Raw genomic sequence first — 17,117 nt, 5'->3', positions numbered from 1 at the left:
ATTTTTAACTTTCTGAGAACTGTTCATACTGTTTTCCACAGTGGCTGCCCTAATTTGCACCCCCACCACTGGCACACAGGGTTCCTTTTTCTCCACATCCTCACTAACACATGTTTTTTGTGTTTTTTATTTTAGTCATTCTGACAGGCACAAGGTGATATTTCATTGTAGTTTGGATTTGCATTTCCCTGATGATGAGTGATGTTGAGCATCTTTTCATGTGTCTGTGGGCAAAACACACTTTTTTTAAAATAACATGTTCTCCCTCTGCTAGTAAACACTCTAAAAAAAAAAAAACTTGAAGGAAGAGGACCATCTGAAGTGGTGGAGGGGTTCTTGGAGGAGACCAAGGTGGGGATTTGGGAAAGTGTTGGTCTGGAGGCCAGTCTCTCCTTCCAGTCCTCCTTCTGGTTCTTCCCACTACCAGAGAGCTGCCACTTGTGAGATGACAATACTGTCCCCAAACCACACAATCTCAGGAGGAAACCGAGAGCTACCCTCATTCACCACCCCAATGTCTGAAGGTACAGGCAACCCAGGAGGGATCACCTGCTCTTCTCCTCTCAGGCACAGCATACATGTGCTTCATCTTGATCAAAGGACTTGGACCAGCTGGATCCTGAGGAGAAGTTCCACCAAGCACTGGGGCTTTTGTAGAAACCCAGCTTTTGTATATCCAGGACATCCCTAGAATGGCCTCCCAAGGCCTAAGGTTATATACTCTTGGAACAGGCTCTGAGTGACCCCTAAAAAGCATCCACCTTGTGACTGGTGAGGATGGTGTGTAAGCAGGGAGTGCCTGGTACAGCAGCAGGAGGATTCACCGATTACCTGGTTGTTCTGTGTCACCGATGGCCTGTTTTCTCTAATTCATATGTGGGAACTGTTATCAATGCACTGTTATTTTTTTAAATCTATTTATCAGACCCAGGTAGTTGAGACCTGCCCCTGTAAACTTGGTCCATTTCCAAACCTCCTATTCTATTTTTGTCAACCCATCTAGTCCTTTACCAGTAACATATCTGTTTTTGGTTTCATTTTTGTTTTCGGCTGAAAGGTCTCACATTTATTACTGAACCAATACTGGTTTAGAGGCATAGTAACAGAGAAAACTCATTTCCCTGATAAAACATGTCTATTGGTCACATAGGAGGGATGTTTACAGAGTATTAGGATAAGAATGTGTGATCTTCATGCAGCTTAAGTATGTGTGCCATCTCATGTGCAATGCCTTATAGACCCAGCTTGGTTCATCTCCAGGGCTTCCTCTTAGAGTTGTATCTGATTTTATTACCAGTTTTCAGCTGGATTCCCTAGGGAATGGGATGATTCTGCTTTTGTTTCTTAGCCAGGGATCGGTTGATTCTGAAAGTCTTGTGAGAAGACATGGCCAGGAACAGTCAATCACACACACCACAATGGCATGAAAAGCCAGTAACCATCCTTAATTAGTACTTATAACACATTTTTTGTGTTTATAAGACTTTTTGCCTGAAGACTTTTCTTTTTTGATCATTTTCATGAATTCATTATTCCTTAGAAAACTTATAGTTTTTCATCAGTCACGAAGCCATTGAGATTTTGATTGAGAGCATGTCAAATATATGCAGTATTATGGGGAGAATTTACATATTTATAATAGAAAATCTTCCCCCCTCACACCAGAGAAAATGTATATATAATAGAATAAAAAAGTATTAATTCAATAAGAATATTTAGTTATTAGTCCAAGTTTAAAATTAATATGTAAACAGTAACAGTTTTATTCATGTGTCAGCAATAACCAATAAAAAATAACAGTAATTTTAAAAAATCTTCAATAAGGAAACATTTTAAAAATCTCATTTATTATAACCATAAAACCTATAAAAATCCAGGAATAACTTAATAAAAATGTTTAGGAATATGTGATTAAAAAAAATTTTTTTAGAGAGAGAGAGAGAGAGAAACCAAGTCCTAGTGGGAGGAGGGAGCACAAGTAGGGAGAGAATCTGAAGCAGATTCCACACTGACCACAGAGCCTAACGTGTGGCTCAATCTCACAACCCTGACATCATGATCTGAGCAGAAATCAAGAGCCAAGTGCTTAACCGACTGAGCCACTCAGGTGCCTCATAGATAAGGAAACTTCAATCTATGGAAATGGAAAGATAAACTTGTTCTTGGATAGGAAAACTTAATACTGAAAAGATGTCAATTATTTTTACATTTGTGTGTAAATCCAACAAAATTCCATAAAATCTTGGTAGGATAGTTGGGGAATTTGGATAAATTATTCTAAAATTCTTCTGGAAAATAAATATGAAAAAAAAAAGAATAAAGAAAACCCTGAAAAAGAAGAGTATCTTGAGAGTGATATGCCCTACTAAATATTAAAACATATATTAACACTACAGTGAATAACACAGTATGGTCAAAAATAAGCAGGCAAAGCAATAAGGCAGCCCGAAACCTTAGGTAAGTATATGTGAGAATTCAGCATGAGAAAAGTGAACGTTTAATTTGGTGAGGGGAACACTCAACAAATGTGCCCTCAAACCCAATAACAGTGTTGGGGCAACTGCCTACCCATTTGGGAAAAAAATAGTTGTATAAACTTCATTTTAAATCCAAATAAATTTCAGAAAAATCAAATGTATTAATTTTCAAAAGTCAAATATACTGAAATAAAAATCACATTAACTATTTCCGTGATCTTGTGTTGCAGTCACTGGAAAATGAAACATTTCTTGCCTCTAGGACACTTTTCAAAATGCAGATGGCTAATCATCATCAGCCATTTTTTGCAAATTATCGTGGCACAACCCGATGGTGCTAAAAGGTGTCGTATAGGACAGATCCGAGTCTGAGATGGCGCTTCAGTGGAATGCTGATTGGCCTTCTATTTGTAGGCTGGAGTGCTCATCTTTGACTTTCTGATGCTTAGGCACGCCTGCTTCCTACCATCCTTGATGACCATCCTCTGGTCCAAGCTCCTCTCCATTCCCCCACAACACACAGGTCCATTTCCACTCCTGGCAGAGCTGATCTCACCGCAAACTGCCTTTGGGGCAGAATTGGTGAGATCTGAGGCTGAAGAGGCCAAACTACTTTCAAATTTTATAAACTGACTCTCCTAGGCTCACCCCCGGGGAGATATTTCCTCTCTCACCTCAATAGTTGGGCAGAAAATGAAACCCTCTTTCATCTAAATATACGAGATAAGCTCCTTAAAAACTATCAGGCAGAGGCATCTGGGTGGCTCAGTCGGTTAAGCATCTGCCTTTAACTCAAGTCATGATCCCAAGGTCCTGGGATTGAGCCCACATTGGGCTCCCTGCTCAGTGGGGAGTCTCCTTCTCCCTCTGCCCTCCTGTTGCTTGTGCTCACTCTCTCTCATTCTCTTTCTCTCAAATAAATAGAATCTTAAAAAAAAATAAAATAAAATAAAACACCTCTCCAGCAGCCCAAGCCAACAGGCAAGCTGACCCTAGAGAGATACAAAAGACACTGGAAAGAAGTCAGAAGTAGTCTCCCTCTTGCTCTAAATTCATGATTGCTTCCTCTGTCTTGGGAGAGAACCTCATGGGGCCATTGGGTGCTCCTAGTGTGAATTCAGCCAGGTTTTGGATGATCCTTGGAGGCTTGCTTGTCCCAGTTTTATGAAAGGGTTTGGCTTACCTGGTAGTTTCAATAAATATTTGATACCTTTGGCAACCTCCCAACTGTGTATGACAGAAATGTTATTAATGAGTATAAACTCTGGAACTAGATCCTGGGTTTAGATCCTGGTTCTGCTACTCTAAGCTTTGTGACATTGACCAAGTGACTCAACCTTGCTGTATCTCAGTTTCCTTATCTATGAAATGGGGGTAAAAATAGAGACTAAGATGAGATGAGTTCATAATTAGTGTCTTTCGGAACAGCACCTGTTCTATATAAGCATTATTATTTAAGCATCTAATATGATAAATTGTTCCTTCTACTTTTCCTCACATCTTACTCTTTACTGGTGTCTGCAGTGGAGAGCTATGAAGGATCTGTAGGGATATCATCACTGTAAAATGTGACGATTAAAGAGCATCCTGAAAGTATACATAGTAAGATCTCTCATTTAGATTTTACTATATGTAATTTATGATAATTTTATTAGATTGGGATAAGTTTACATTTGTCCAATCCTAAAAGTTTGCTTGTACTACAGATAGAAAAAGTATAAACAGACATGTTTAATCTACCAAGGGCTTAAACTGTTAACATGGACATGTTATATGTAGCTACCATAATTGCCATTTATATATTACTAATGAAAAATAATCCAATAGCATTCATGAGATTGTTTAGCTCTCACCACGATTTTTATTATTTAAAGAACACATTGTGGACACAGAAAATAGATTGGTGGTAGTTGCCTAAGTTTCAGGGCATAGAGGGATTGAGGGTTGATGGTTCAGGGGTAGGGATGGTTCCTGGTGATGAAATGTTTTAATATGGATTACAATGGTGATGGTAGCACAACTCTGAATACACTAAAAGCCATTGAATTCTACATTTTCAGTGGGTGAATTGATTAATGGGCACATTAAATCTCAAAAAGCTGTTTTAAAACTGTTAATTTTGTTTCCAACAGGTGAAACTTGCCTATGTATACACATAGGCTTAAGCTTATTTATTATAATCCTCAGTCCCTTGTATTTACTGATCCTTAGATCAGATCCTTAGAATAATCATGACACTAGATTTATTTTTATGCTCACCTTTCTTTTTTAAGAAAAAAAAAGATTTTATTTATTTATCTGAGAGAGCGTGCGCACACACAAGCAAGCAGAGGGAGCAGTGAGGGGAGGGGGAGAGAAAGAATCTCAAGCTGACTCCACACTTGAGTGCAGAGTGTAACACGGGGCTTGATCCTACAACCCTGAGATCATGACCCCAGCTCAGACCAAGCGTCCCACACTTATCCGACTGAGCCACCCAGGCACACTCATGCTCACTGTTAATATGGAATTTAAAAGAAAGTATTAAACCAATTTCAGCAGACTTAGGGGAATCGGTTCTTTTTTTGAGTAAATATTGCCTCCTTTCAAGTGAATTTATCCTTTTCAGGAATGTGAACTGTTCTAGGCATTGACTTATAATAAAAATTTGGTTGGAAGCTCTCTTTTCCATAGGGACAATCTCACAGGGAAGGCTCTTGTGATTAGCTAACCTCACAACTCTCAGAGACGTAAAGTGAATTTTCAAGAGGCTATCACTGCCCCAGGTTTTATTTAATTTCAATGGAGGTAAGTTTGTGGATTTCCTGAATCCATTCTAGTTCTTTCCCTGAGAAACATTAATTCTTTTTCCACAATATCAAAACCAGTGTGATGGGAAAGTCATAAGCTTCACCTGCCTAGCAGCCAAAGTAAGATCACATTTACATTTATGTCCAAGTTACCCTAATCCTGGGACCTTCCTGCCTTGTCAGCAGGAAGGCTGGTCAATTTGAAGGTGTAACCTCCCCTAATATATTAAATCTTCCTGCGGTGCTTGGATATGATCCCAAATTTATCCTCCAGCAGCAGCTGGAGAAGCAGAAATTCAGAGGGTCCCCAGGGACAAAGGCCTCCACCATGGCAGGAGTCCACCCCACCCACACTCCTTCCCTGGGGCCTCACTGGCTGGTGTTGCCGCCTCCAGCCCTGTGGCTCTGATGTCCAAGGTGGCCCCGGCTCACTGGCCAGGGTGCAGCTGGAGGTCGGGCTACAGCAAAAGCTCCAGGGGTATCTCACCACCACAGTTCCTATGATGTTAGTGCCTGTTCTACCGTCTCTACTGCTACAGGGAGACTGGTCCCACCTCTGGGTCCCTTAGTTGAGTGGGGAAGGGAAAGGCTGTCCCCCACATTACCAGGGTGTCCAGGGAAAGCACCAGCACCCCAAGGCAGTGGAGCTTTTCCAACTCACCCACAGCCAAGACCCTAGGCCCACCCCTGATGCCTGTGGGTTTGTGTGACCATGAGATAGGTGTGAGCTCCTGCCTGGGAGGGCTCAGGTCCACAGACTAGAGTTAAGAAACACCAGTGTGGGGTGCCTAGGTGGCTCAGTCAGTGGAGCCTCTGTTTTTTTTTTTTTTTTTTTTTGCGGGGGGGTGTGGTTAGATTTTATTTATCTATTCATGAGGCACACAAAGAGGCAGAGACATAGGCAGAAGGAGAAGCAGGCTCCCTGCAGGGAGCCCGATGCAGGACCCAATCCCAGGATCCCAGGATCATGACCTGAGTCAAAGGCAGATGCTCAGCCACTGAGCCACCCAGGTGCCCTGAGCCCCTGACTGTTTATTTCAGCTTAGGTCATGATCTCAGGGGTTCCCTGAGTCAATCCCTCCAAATCGGGCTCCATGCTGGGCATGGAGCCTGCTTAAGATTCTCTCTCCCTCTCCCTCTGCCCCTCCCCCCACTCTCTGAAAAAACTGAAAAGAAAAAAAAAAGAAACACCAGTGTGACCACAGGCTGGGGGGTTCCTTTCAGGACTCCCAGAAGTCCCTATGCTGATTATTCTCCATTTACCCCCTCACCCCCTAAACCATTCTGCTTATTCTCTGCCCTGCTTGGCCATGGTTCTGGCAGTGGCTGCTTACAAAGGTTAAAAGTACCACTGAAAGGCCCATCTTTCACGCCCCCAGCTCTCAACCCCCTTTAGTCCCCTTATCTTGTGGGTAATTGAAGAGAGCAAAATGGAGTCACTCGTGTCAAATGGTGGCTTGCATCAGGCAGTGACACGAGCAGCCAAAGGCGTTGCAGCTAAGACCACTTATCGCAGAAACCGGCACAGGCAGTTGGCACCCGGAACTGATAACCAGCAGAACCAGAGGAAGTCTGCAAAGTGCCAAGACTGATTAAGCTCCTTTAAAATGGGAGGATTTGGGGCAGCCCGGGTGGCTCAGCGGTTTAGCGCCGCCTTCAGCCCAGGGTATGATCCTGGAGACCTGGGATCAAGCCCCACATTGGGCTCCCTGCATGGGGCCTGCTGCTCCCTCTGCCTGTGTCTCTGCCCCACCCCCTCTATGTGTCTCTATGAATAAATAAATAAAACCTTTAAAAAAAATAAAACTAAAATAATGGGAGGATTTGGGCAGCACACTGTCAGACTTTCTAGATGCTGACCCTCTAGCATCTGACCATGTCAAACAGCTGCCAAAGGCTCTGCCTACTTGAACTCAGAACAGAACAGAGACCCTCCGCTGCTTGAGCATAGTAAACGGCATGTGCCAAGAGCTGATCCAGACCAGACAGGCCACGTCTCGACTGCACGCTCAGACTGACTTCGCGTCTGCTTTGCTAAGGTCCTACCCCCTTGTTGTATCCTGTTTGTTGTGCGACTTTGTGTCGCACTTTGCTTTGTGTGACATGTAAGAAGCCAAGTTTAAACGCACAGTGAAATATCCTTGAGTCCGGAATCCTGAACCTGCTTTCCCATCATGTTAACCTCGCTTTATGATTCAATATAATCATAATTAAGACACTGTGGAAAGACACAACCCGTGTGTGTGTGTCACAGCGCGCCCACCAAAGTGCTCCAACTCTAAATTCTCCCAGTTAAACCTTCTGAGTTGCCACGCATCTGACCCCTATGGCCCTCGGGGACTCTTGGGGAAACCGAGGCAGAGAAGTGGCTCCCCAAAATGGTGAAACTGACCACCTATAAATAAGGCAGCTGAAGACTGAGCCACGTTTAATCTGACTTGGAAAAATGGGAAAATGTAGCATGTTTTGCACATCAGCATTGCAGAGCAAATCCATACACTGCTACCCGAGTTTGGAGCTCTGTGAGCAACTGGGATCTCCCAGGGGCCATGTCAGGTGCATAGACTGTTTGTTTTTTTATAATTTTTTTAAAGACTTGTATTTATTTATTCAGAGAGAGAGAGAGAGAGAGAGAGAGGCAGGGACACAGGCAGAGGGAGAAGCAGGCTCCATGCAGGGAGCCTGACATGGGACTCAATCTCGGGTCTCCAGGATCAGGCCCTGGGCTGAAGGCGGCGCTAAACCACTGAGCCACCCAGGCTGCCCCATAAGACTGTTTATTGCTGTCTCCTTGATCTTGGGCTCCAAAGGCAGAATCGGTAAGGGGCTGAGCCCCATGTGCTCAGGGAGAAGCCCAGGTCCTGACAGATCTGAGGTTGATGCCTTCGCCCTACGAGTTCCTGATCCAGGCTGCTTCTGTTATAAAGGGAGTCATTGATCAGATATAAGCTCAGGTAGGAAAAAGCCACTGGGGTCTGCCCTCCCTTCTCATTCAGTTATATTTTAATAACTTGATATCATTTTCTGGATAAGCTGGTTATTCGTGTCTCCAACAGCACCCCACAGGATGCTTTAATGATTGTGGTGGGTGGTTGGTAACGCCTGCTTTAAATTTTTCATGTTAAAAAAAATAAAGCTGGATCTCTACCTCACACCTTAGTCAATTCCAGCTATAAAAATGTACTCATAGACCAACACACACAAAACTCCATAAGAGTATGAGAGTATGGGAGGGGAGGGATAGGCAATGTTTATTTAATCTTGGGAAGTAAATGAGTAGGCCTTTCTAAAAATGAACCAAAGCGAAAAAAAAAAAATTAAAAATATAATGGGCTATGGAGTGCCTGGGGGGGCTCAGTTGGTTAAGCATCTGATTCTTGATCTCAGTTCGGGTCTTGATTTCAGGGTTGTGAGTTCAAGCCCCACGTTGGGTTCTACATTGGGCATAGAGACTACTTAAAATAAAGCTTACGAAAAAATAAAAATAAAAATAAATAAAAATAAATAAAAATAAAAAAACAAAAAAATAAATAAAAAAATAAAGCTTACGGGGGATCCTTGGGTGGCTCAGCGGTTTAGCACCTGCCTTTGGCCCACGGCGCGATCCTGGAGTCCCGAGATCGAGTTCCACGTCGGGCTCCCGGCATGGAGCCTGCTTCTCCCTCCTCCTGTGTCTCTGCCTCTCTCTCTCTCTCTCTCTCTCTCTCTCGAATAAATAAATACATCTTTTTAAAAAAATAAAGCTTAAAAATGATGGGTTTACAATGAGATACCACCTCACACAGATCAGAATGGCTAAAACAAGTCAGGAAACAACAGATGTTGGCAGGATGCGGAGAAAGGGAAATCCTTGTACACCGTGGGTGGGAACGCAAGCTGGTGCAGTCACTTTGGAAAACAGTATGGAGGTTCCTCAAAAAGTTTAGAATAGAGCTACCCTATGATTCAGCATTTGCACTACTGGATATTTACCCCCAAAGTTACAAATGTAGTGATCTGAAAGGACACTTGCACCCCAATGTTTATAGCAGCATTGTCCACAACAGCCAAACTATGGAAAGAGCCCCGATGTCCATCAACAGATGAATGAATAAAGAAGACGTGGTGTAGATATACAACGGAATACTACTCAGTCATCAAAAAGAAATGAAATCTTACCATTTGCAACAACATGGATGGAATGAGAGGATATTAGGCTAAGTGAAATAAATCAATCAGAAAAAGACAATTATACGATCCCACTCATATGTGGAATTTGTGGATCATAGGAGAAGAGAAGGAAAAATAAAACAAGATGAAATCAGAGATGGAGACAAACCACCAGTCTCTCTCTCTCTCTCTCTCTCTCTCTCTCTTTTTCAGACTCTCTTAATCATAGGAAACAAACTGAGGGTCACTGGAGGGGAGATGGTTGGGGGATGGGGTAACGGAGTGATGGGCATTAAGGAGGGCATGTGATATAACGAGCACTGCGTGTTCTAGAAGACTGATGAACCACTGACCTCTACCTCTGAAACCAATAATATGTTGTATGTTAATTAGTTGAATTTAATAAAATTTAAAAATAAAAATAGATAAAAACAATGGGTTTGACTATATACAAATTTGAAATTTCTATATGTTACTATTCACATGGATTTAAAAGTCAAAGCAAAAACTGAGAAACAACATTTCAACACGTGAGAAGCAAAGGGATTATGTTCCCAGTATATGAATAACTCTCACAAACCAATTAAAAGTAAAAGAATACTCTGATGGAAAATATGCAATGGATATGACGTGGTAATTGACCAAGAGTTGTAAGTGGCCAGTGACCCCATGAGAGGATGTTCAACCTCACTGGTAACCAAGGGAAGATTTCAAAAGAAGAAAAGAAAAATAGGAGGAAAAAGAAAACCACACACATAGCACCATCACCATAGAACCCATAAGGTATCTTTTCTTACCTACTAGATGAGCAAAGGTGAAGAAAACTGTAACACCCACTGGGGGTGAGGGTTCTCACACTGCTTGTCACATGCTACTGGAAACAGTGTAAGTACTACAAACCTTTTGGAGGGTAGTCCTCAATATGTTTCAGAAGACTTAATAGACGGACACCTTTTGACTTAGCCATGCTCCTGTTACCCGGGAGCTGGCCTTGAGAGAAGGGATACCATCTCCCTTGGCCGCTCCATCCAGAACGTGAGACCAGCAAAACCTCTTAATTTCCCCAACAGAGCCAGAGACTGGCCAGCAAGCACAGCATAGACAGCCCAGGGTCACTCACTGAGAAGCACCTGCTTCCTTTTGGCCAGAGGCAGCCATCACATCCCTCGAGAACTGCTCTAGGCCTCTCCTTATGGCAACACTAGACCCAGCTGACCCAACCATCCCCTCTGGAGCACAGCAAAGCAAGCACATTCTTCCACCACTGTCTCCATCCTTCACTTCCCATCCCAGGACATCTGACAGTGGAAACACCCAGTCACTGCAGGAGCAGCCCCCTCCACCCCCACTTACCTGGATGGGGTCTCATCCTCCAGACCCATTAAGATAATTGTGATATACTGCAAGATCTAAGCTCATCTGTAGTCATGTCGATACATTTATAATAGTCAACAGTGGAAACAACCTACAAATCCATCAATAAAAGAAGTGACTAAGTAAATAAGATCTCCATGCATTAGGATGCCATGGAAAATGAGGACACAAACCTACTAGAGTTGTGCAGGAGGAAGGGGTGGTTAGATGACCTGAGCCCATCTGTGCCAAGTGCCCAGGACAGCACAAGGCATACAGAAAGTGCTCAAGAGTTGTGGGTAAGAGGAAAAGGAGGCTACAAAGCAGTGTTACAGTCCAATTGCACTTTATTATTAAAATATATGTATCCTGGGGCACCTGAGTGGATCAGGTGGTTAAGCATCTGCCTTCAGCTCAGGTCATGATCCTGGGGTTCTGGGATCAAGCCCCACTTCAGGCTCCCTGCTCAGTGGGGAATCTGCTTCTCCCTCTGCACCTCCACCCCCCACCACAGTACTCTCTTTCTCTTTCTCAAATAAATAAATAAAATCATTTTAAATACATACATACATAAAATATATGTATCTATATGTGTTTATATACACAGAAAAATATATGAAAAGATATAACCAAAATGTGGAGAGTGCCTGTTGTGGGGTGGTGGGCCTAGAGGTAATCTTCTCCTTCACATCTATTTGTATCTTTTGTGTTGTCTGTGTTAATATGATCATGTAATACTTCATACTTTTTTTTTAATGATTCAGGAAATGGACAAGAAAAAAGATTTCAAGGATTTTCTGGTCAACCTTAATATGAAAAATCTTGACACATTAACTTGGTAATGGTGTACAAGTTATATAGTACTCAGAAAAGAAAACTATTTTCATTTTTTAAAGGTAGAATAAAATAAAACATTCATATTATAAAAAATTACAATGCCTGGGGCCTGCTTGGGGGATGAGCCCCTGGGAAGTCCATCCTCTACCAGCCCCTGAGCTGGAGGATCTGAACTACTTTCTGTGGAAAAGTCGACTCCCCACAGGTAGTTCCCTGGGTTTAACTGGCATCAGTGACAGAGCCCAGAGACAATGCTCATGAATAGTTCTAGGCTGGCCACCTCACAGGAAAGAGATTTCTTTCTTGTCAGTTCCAGGTAGGAAAAAAAAAAATCCCTGGGCCTGGCTTGGGTCACATACCAATCCTTGAATCCATCATATGGCCAGGGGGATGCAACCTGTTGACCTCTTTCTCCTCTCCCTTTGGTACCAGTTACCAAATTTCCTTTGGAGACCCACTCTGTCCTCTTTCCCTCTTTCTGAAGCTACCAATCTCTATACTCCATCTCTAGGTCCCAGAGACGAGCACTTGGGCTAATACTGGCCAATCCATGAAAAACCATCTTCCTGGCCACAGTAACTAGGGACTCAAATGAAACAAGACCAGTTGTCCTTCTTTAAGATCCTGTCTAGACAGGTATCTTCCTGAGGGTATCTCCCTCCTCACCTCCATTCCTTGACACCTGGAGAGAGATCCTCTACAGTAGGAGACAATATAGACACTACACAGAGACAGAGCTGAGCTATGGGAGAGAGAGAGAGAGACTTGCCCTCATTTGAATCACTATACCTGGTTGTGATCAGCTAATAGCATCCCCCTCTGTAGACTTCCCAGTTATGCAAGTGATAAAGTCCCTCAGAGCTTGACTTGGGTCTCTGCCATTGACAAATTCAGCAGCCTGGGCCTGATGAGATCTGAACCATGTCCGCATGTCTATGATCAAAGAAACAAGTTATTGAGATTGGCATACCCCAATAAAACCAGGGTGTTGGAATGGAGGAGTAACTCCAGGAGGGTTACTGCACAGGGACAGAGCAAACAATCATGGCAAGAGTAGAGAAACATCGTTGATCAAATAATGAGGGGGGGTTATCTACTTCTATCGGCATATTACAAATCAGTTGCCAAAAAAGAAAGAGTACATAGAAAATTCAGATAATAAAGTTGCATATATGATACTCTGTACCTTACCAAAAAAAAAAGCTCTATTTGTAAGTTTCCATAAAATATTTTTAAAATATTATATATTCAAGGGCCCCTGGGTGGTTCAGTCAGTTAAGTGTCTGACTCTTGATCTCAGCTCAGGTCTTGATCTCACAGTTGTGGATTTAAGTCCTGTGTTGGGCTCCACACTCAGAGTGGAGACTACTTAAAAAACAAACACATATGAATATATATATTTTTAATATTTTATTTATTTATTTGTGAGAGACACAGAAGAGAGGCAGAGACATAAGCAGAGGGAGAAACAGGCTCCCTACAGGGAGCCCCATGCGGTACTCAATCCCAGGACCCTGGGATCACCACCTGAGCCAAAGGCAGAGGCTCAACCACTGAGCTACCCAGGCGTCCCACAAATAAAAAAAAAAAAAAAAAAAATATATATATATATATATATATATATATATATATATATATATGTGTGTGTATATATATATATGTGTGTGTGTGTATATATATATATATATATATATGTATATACACACACACACATATCTCAGGCTCCCTGCTCAGGGGGGAGCCTGCCTCTCCCTCTATCCCTCCCCCCAGCTCATGCTTACTCTCTTCTTTCTCAACTGAATAAAAATTTTTTAAAAGGCTTTAATAAAATGTTGAAAGAAATAATTATCTCTACATTCATATGCGGAATGGATAGTAATGTCACAAGAATAACAAATCCTTACTCATGCTATTTACCACAGAACATTCCAGACAGGTTAAAGTTAAATATTCACATGCATACACACAACCATTTAAAAAAAAAAAAAAAACCAAACCCACAACAGAAGAATAGAAAAGCATGGGCTCACTCCATCTACTGAGACATGGGTGTCAGGACAAAGTGTGGGTTTCAGAGCAAACAGATCTCTGGGTTTCGGGTCCCATTTGAGCTGCTTACTCAAATACTTAACTCTTCTAAGCTCAATTTCCTCTCTGTTTTCCTACCTGACGTAGGTAGAAAATACCAAATTCATTAGAATCAAAGCCACTTCATGGTATGCACTTTTAGTTTCTGCAGTGGATTTTTCCAGGCTGGGTACTAGAGATGCAGTGGGGCATCTCTGGAACAGATGGCCCCCAGGGAGAGAGAGCTGAGTGAAGGAACTGTCCAAGCATGTAATTAAAGTATGGGAGGCTATGAGAATAGAATACATTTTTTTTAAAAATTTGTAAACATCTGTATATAAAACTAGAGAAAAACAATGGAGTAGAAGAATATTTCACGGTATATATGAAAAAATAATAATATTGAAATATTTTACAAGCTGATAAAAATATTTTGAAAACTCTTAGAAATTAGAGGAAGACAACTTAAAGCACTCTGAGGGTCTTGGGCAAATACAAACAAGGCTTCAGGATTAGCAGAGGAACTAGAAAGAGAATTCACTCAGTCGGTATGTAGCACTGGCCTGGAGTTGGCACAGAGCTACCAAACCACAGAGAGCTCACATCATCAAATCCTCCAACTGGCAATTCCTCTGATAGAAAGAAAGAAAGAAAGAAAGAAAGAAAGAAAGAAAGAAAGAAAGAAGAGAGAGAGAGAGAGAGAGAGAGAGAGAGAGAGAAAGAAAGAAAGAAAGAAAGAAAGAAAGAAAGAAAGAAAGAAAAGAAAAGAAAAGAAGAAAAGAAAAGAGAAAGAAAGAAAGGAAGGAAGGAAGGAAGGAAGGAAGGAAGGAAGGAAGGAAGGAAGGAAAAAGAAAGAAAGAAAGAAAGAAAGAAAGAAAGAAAGAAAGAAAGAAAGAAAGAAAGAAAAGAGAGAAAAGAAAAGAAAGAAAAGAAAAGAAAAGAAAAGAAAAGAAAAGAAAAGAAAAAGAAAAAGAAAAAAGAAGAGAGGCAGGGAGAGAGCAGGGAGGGTAAGACAGAAGGAAGGAGGGGAGTGAGGGAAGGAAGAGAAAATTTCTATTTGTACAGAGATGTTTTTACCTGCGTAATTTGTATATACACAGTAAACAGCCCAATCCTGACCGTGAAGGATATATTGCAGACTGTGCAGTTCCATGGGAAAAGCCATACAAAATGACAGTGCATGAAAAAGTTGATCACAAGATATTCTGTATACTTTAGATTCCGTCTACAGGCAAATTTTGGAGGATCTGAAAACCTAGGAAAGTAATAGGCAGATGGTATTATACTGGTGGAGGTATTTAAACATTTTGACGTTGCTTGGACATTTCTGTTGACCTTGCACTGTAACACTGGCTAAGCATTCTATACACGCTCACCCAAAAAATCAATTAAAGAAAGAACGTTCGTCACTCCACCCAAATTAAGCTTGACACTGCCCAGGCCATCTTGAGGCTGGCTTCCTAGCCTCAGCCTGAGGTTTCCGAGCAAGTGAGACCGTGTGTGCGGAGGGCAGAGGCTGGCAGGGCCGGCGGCGGGGGCTCCTCCTGGGGGACACAGCTGCCCGCAGGGCCCGGCCTGGCGAGGCCTGGGGAGCGTCTTATCGCATGAGCTCATGCGAAAGCCCCACGCCTCCAGGTCTCCAGCGAACATTTGCCATTCCTTTCCTGTCACCACCCAGCTCTGTGCCTGTGCCCATGAGCTCATAGTACTGGGCAAGTCCTCCTGGGGTCAGATAACTGCCAGGGGCAGCTCCTTTCCCAGCCTCCTGCCTCTGCCCTGTGCCTCCGAGAGACGCAGGCTGCCCGACTCCCGCCCTGTGGTCCGCACAGCTCACCCTGTGAGCTCAGCAGAAGTCTGGGGGGGTGGGGAGGCCCCTGCCCCAGCCTCGCCTCCGTCTGGGAACTGCTCGGCCGCGTAACCAGGTAGACCTCACCTGGACCCCAGGCCCTGCCCACGTCTGAGCCACTGTCTTGTTTCTGTCTCAGTTCCAGACTCCACAGCAAGCCTGAGCCTCCTGCCGCCTCCCAGGTGGGTGTCAGCAGAGGAGGCGCTGGGCGAGGGGAGTGCGTCAGCTGTGAGGACCCCCCCCTGGAGCCACAGGTGGAGGCTCTGTCTGTCCCGCTGCTGCTGCTGCTGCGAGGGGAGGTTTCTCAGGTGCGTAGAGCTGGCTCGTGCCCCAGGGACCCGTGTGTGCCAGGCCTCCCGCTGCCGAGACTCCAAGGGGAGTCCCAGAGGCCTTCGCCGGGTCCGCTGAGAAGACAACCGCCACATACCTTTGCTCGGGTATGTCACCCCTGGCACCACCGAGCCCCACGCAGCCAGCTCGGGCCTCCGACCACCTAATTCCCGCGGCCACCTGAGAGGCCTGGTTTCCAGACACCAGAGCCCTCCGGCTCCCCAGACCTTATGACCGCAGTGCTCCCAACCAACCTGGCCCTATCCCCTCCAGACCTCCCAGAAATTAAAGAAGGAAAGAATGGGAAGAGGGCACAGTGTGGCCCCAGAGAAACGGCCGCTGACAGATGTGACAAAGGCCCCAGAACTCTGAGCACTGCCCCCCCCCACGCCCAGAAAATGGCGGCGAGGGGCCGAGGAGCTGCGTCGTGCCTCTGCCAACTGCACACCACGTTCCCACGGGAGCCGCTCAGCACAGGGTGGAGACAGCTGTTCCTCTCAGCAGGTGTTCTCGCGGGAAGCAGGGGCTCCCTCCCAAGCCCGATCCCCGTGACCCCCTGGAGTCCGGCCAGCTCCCCCGTAGGCCTGTGCAGCCTGTGAGGCCCGGTGTGTGGCTGAGGGCAGATCAGAGCCGGCAGGGCGTGGGGTGGCGCTGCTGGCGGCTTTGCCAGCACCTTCCCGCTGGGAGGGCAGAGGCTGTCTCTGCTGGCTTTACACCCCTGTGCATTTATGAAGCACCTACTGTGTGGCGGGCAGTGTGCAAGGAACTGAAACTGCTGAGGTAGACATAGGTGTTCCTCAAGAAGCCACAGATGGTGGCATTGGGGCTGTGACAGCCACAGGCTCAGGAGCCGTGAGGACTCTGAGGCTGGGCCCCTGCTGACTGTGGGGAACCAGAGTCTATAGGGACCAGCAGGCCCAGGGAGAGCCCCGGCACTCAGCAGGACCATCACACCAGAAGATTCCCGGGCCATCCCACATCGTTTCAGATCCTGCCAGGTCCTGGTGCCAGAAACAAGCCTGCCTTGGAGGCTCTCCTGCTTCAGCGCAGCTCAGAAATCAGTCCCAATTGTCACGCATCCTTCTCCATGAGGTTCACCTCCTGGAAGGTTCTCAGTGAGCAGTCCCAGCCATGCCACCCTAGTCCAACCGCTGTTCTGCTGCCCTGCAGTCCACGCTGTCCAAGGGGACCAAGAGAAGGTGGCCTGGTCCAGACCCAGGCGGGGTCTTGCGCCCGGAGGTATGGGGCCGGGCTGTCCAGGGCATGACG

At 44.6% G+C, this 17,117-nt stretch overlaps 1 long non-coding RNA gene across 2 annotated transcripts; it reads right to left on the bottom strand.

Moving 5' to 3' along the window:
- Positions 1-7,867: 7,867 nt before the first annotated feature.
- LOC144296213 (uncharacterized) lies at positions 7,868-16,411 on the bottom strand. Of its 2 annotated transcripts, none has more exons than XR_013363368.1 (5): positions 15,946-16,411; positions 14,750-14,927; positions 12,395-12,538; positions 8,816-10,880; positions 7,868-8,182 (listed from the first exon to the last, which is right to left on the bottom strand). It is a non-coding gene; the product is annotated as an uncharacterized LOC144296213 (long non-coding RNA). The 2 variants fall into 2 exon arrangements; XR_013363369.1 differs by having other exon boundaries at positions 7,875-8,182; positions 10,769-10,880; positions 15,946-16,357.
- Between the last annotated feature and the right edge of the window lie 706 nt (positions 16,412-17,117).

This window comes from Canis aureus, chromosome 24 (assembly GCF_053574225.1).
Source record: "Canis aureus isolate CA01 chromosome 24, VMU_Caureus_v.1.0, whole genome shotgun sequence".
Lineage (NCBI taxonomy): Eukaryota > Metazoa > Chordata > Mammalia > Carnivora > Canidae > Canis > Canis aureus.
Note: the sequence above shows the minus strand (reverse complement) of the source record. Positions and strands in the feature narration are given on the sequence as shown.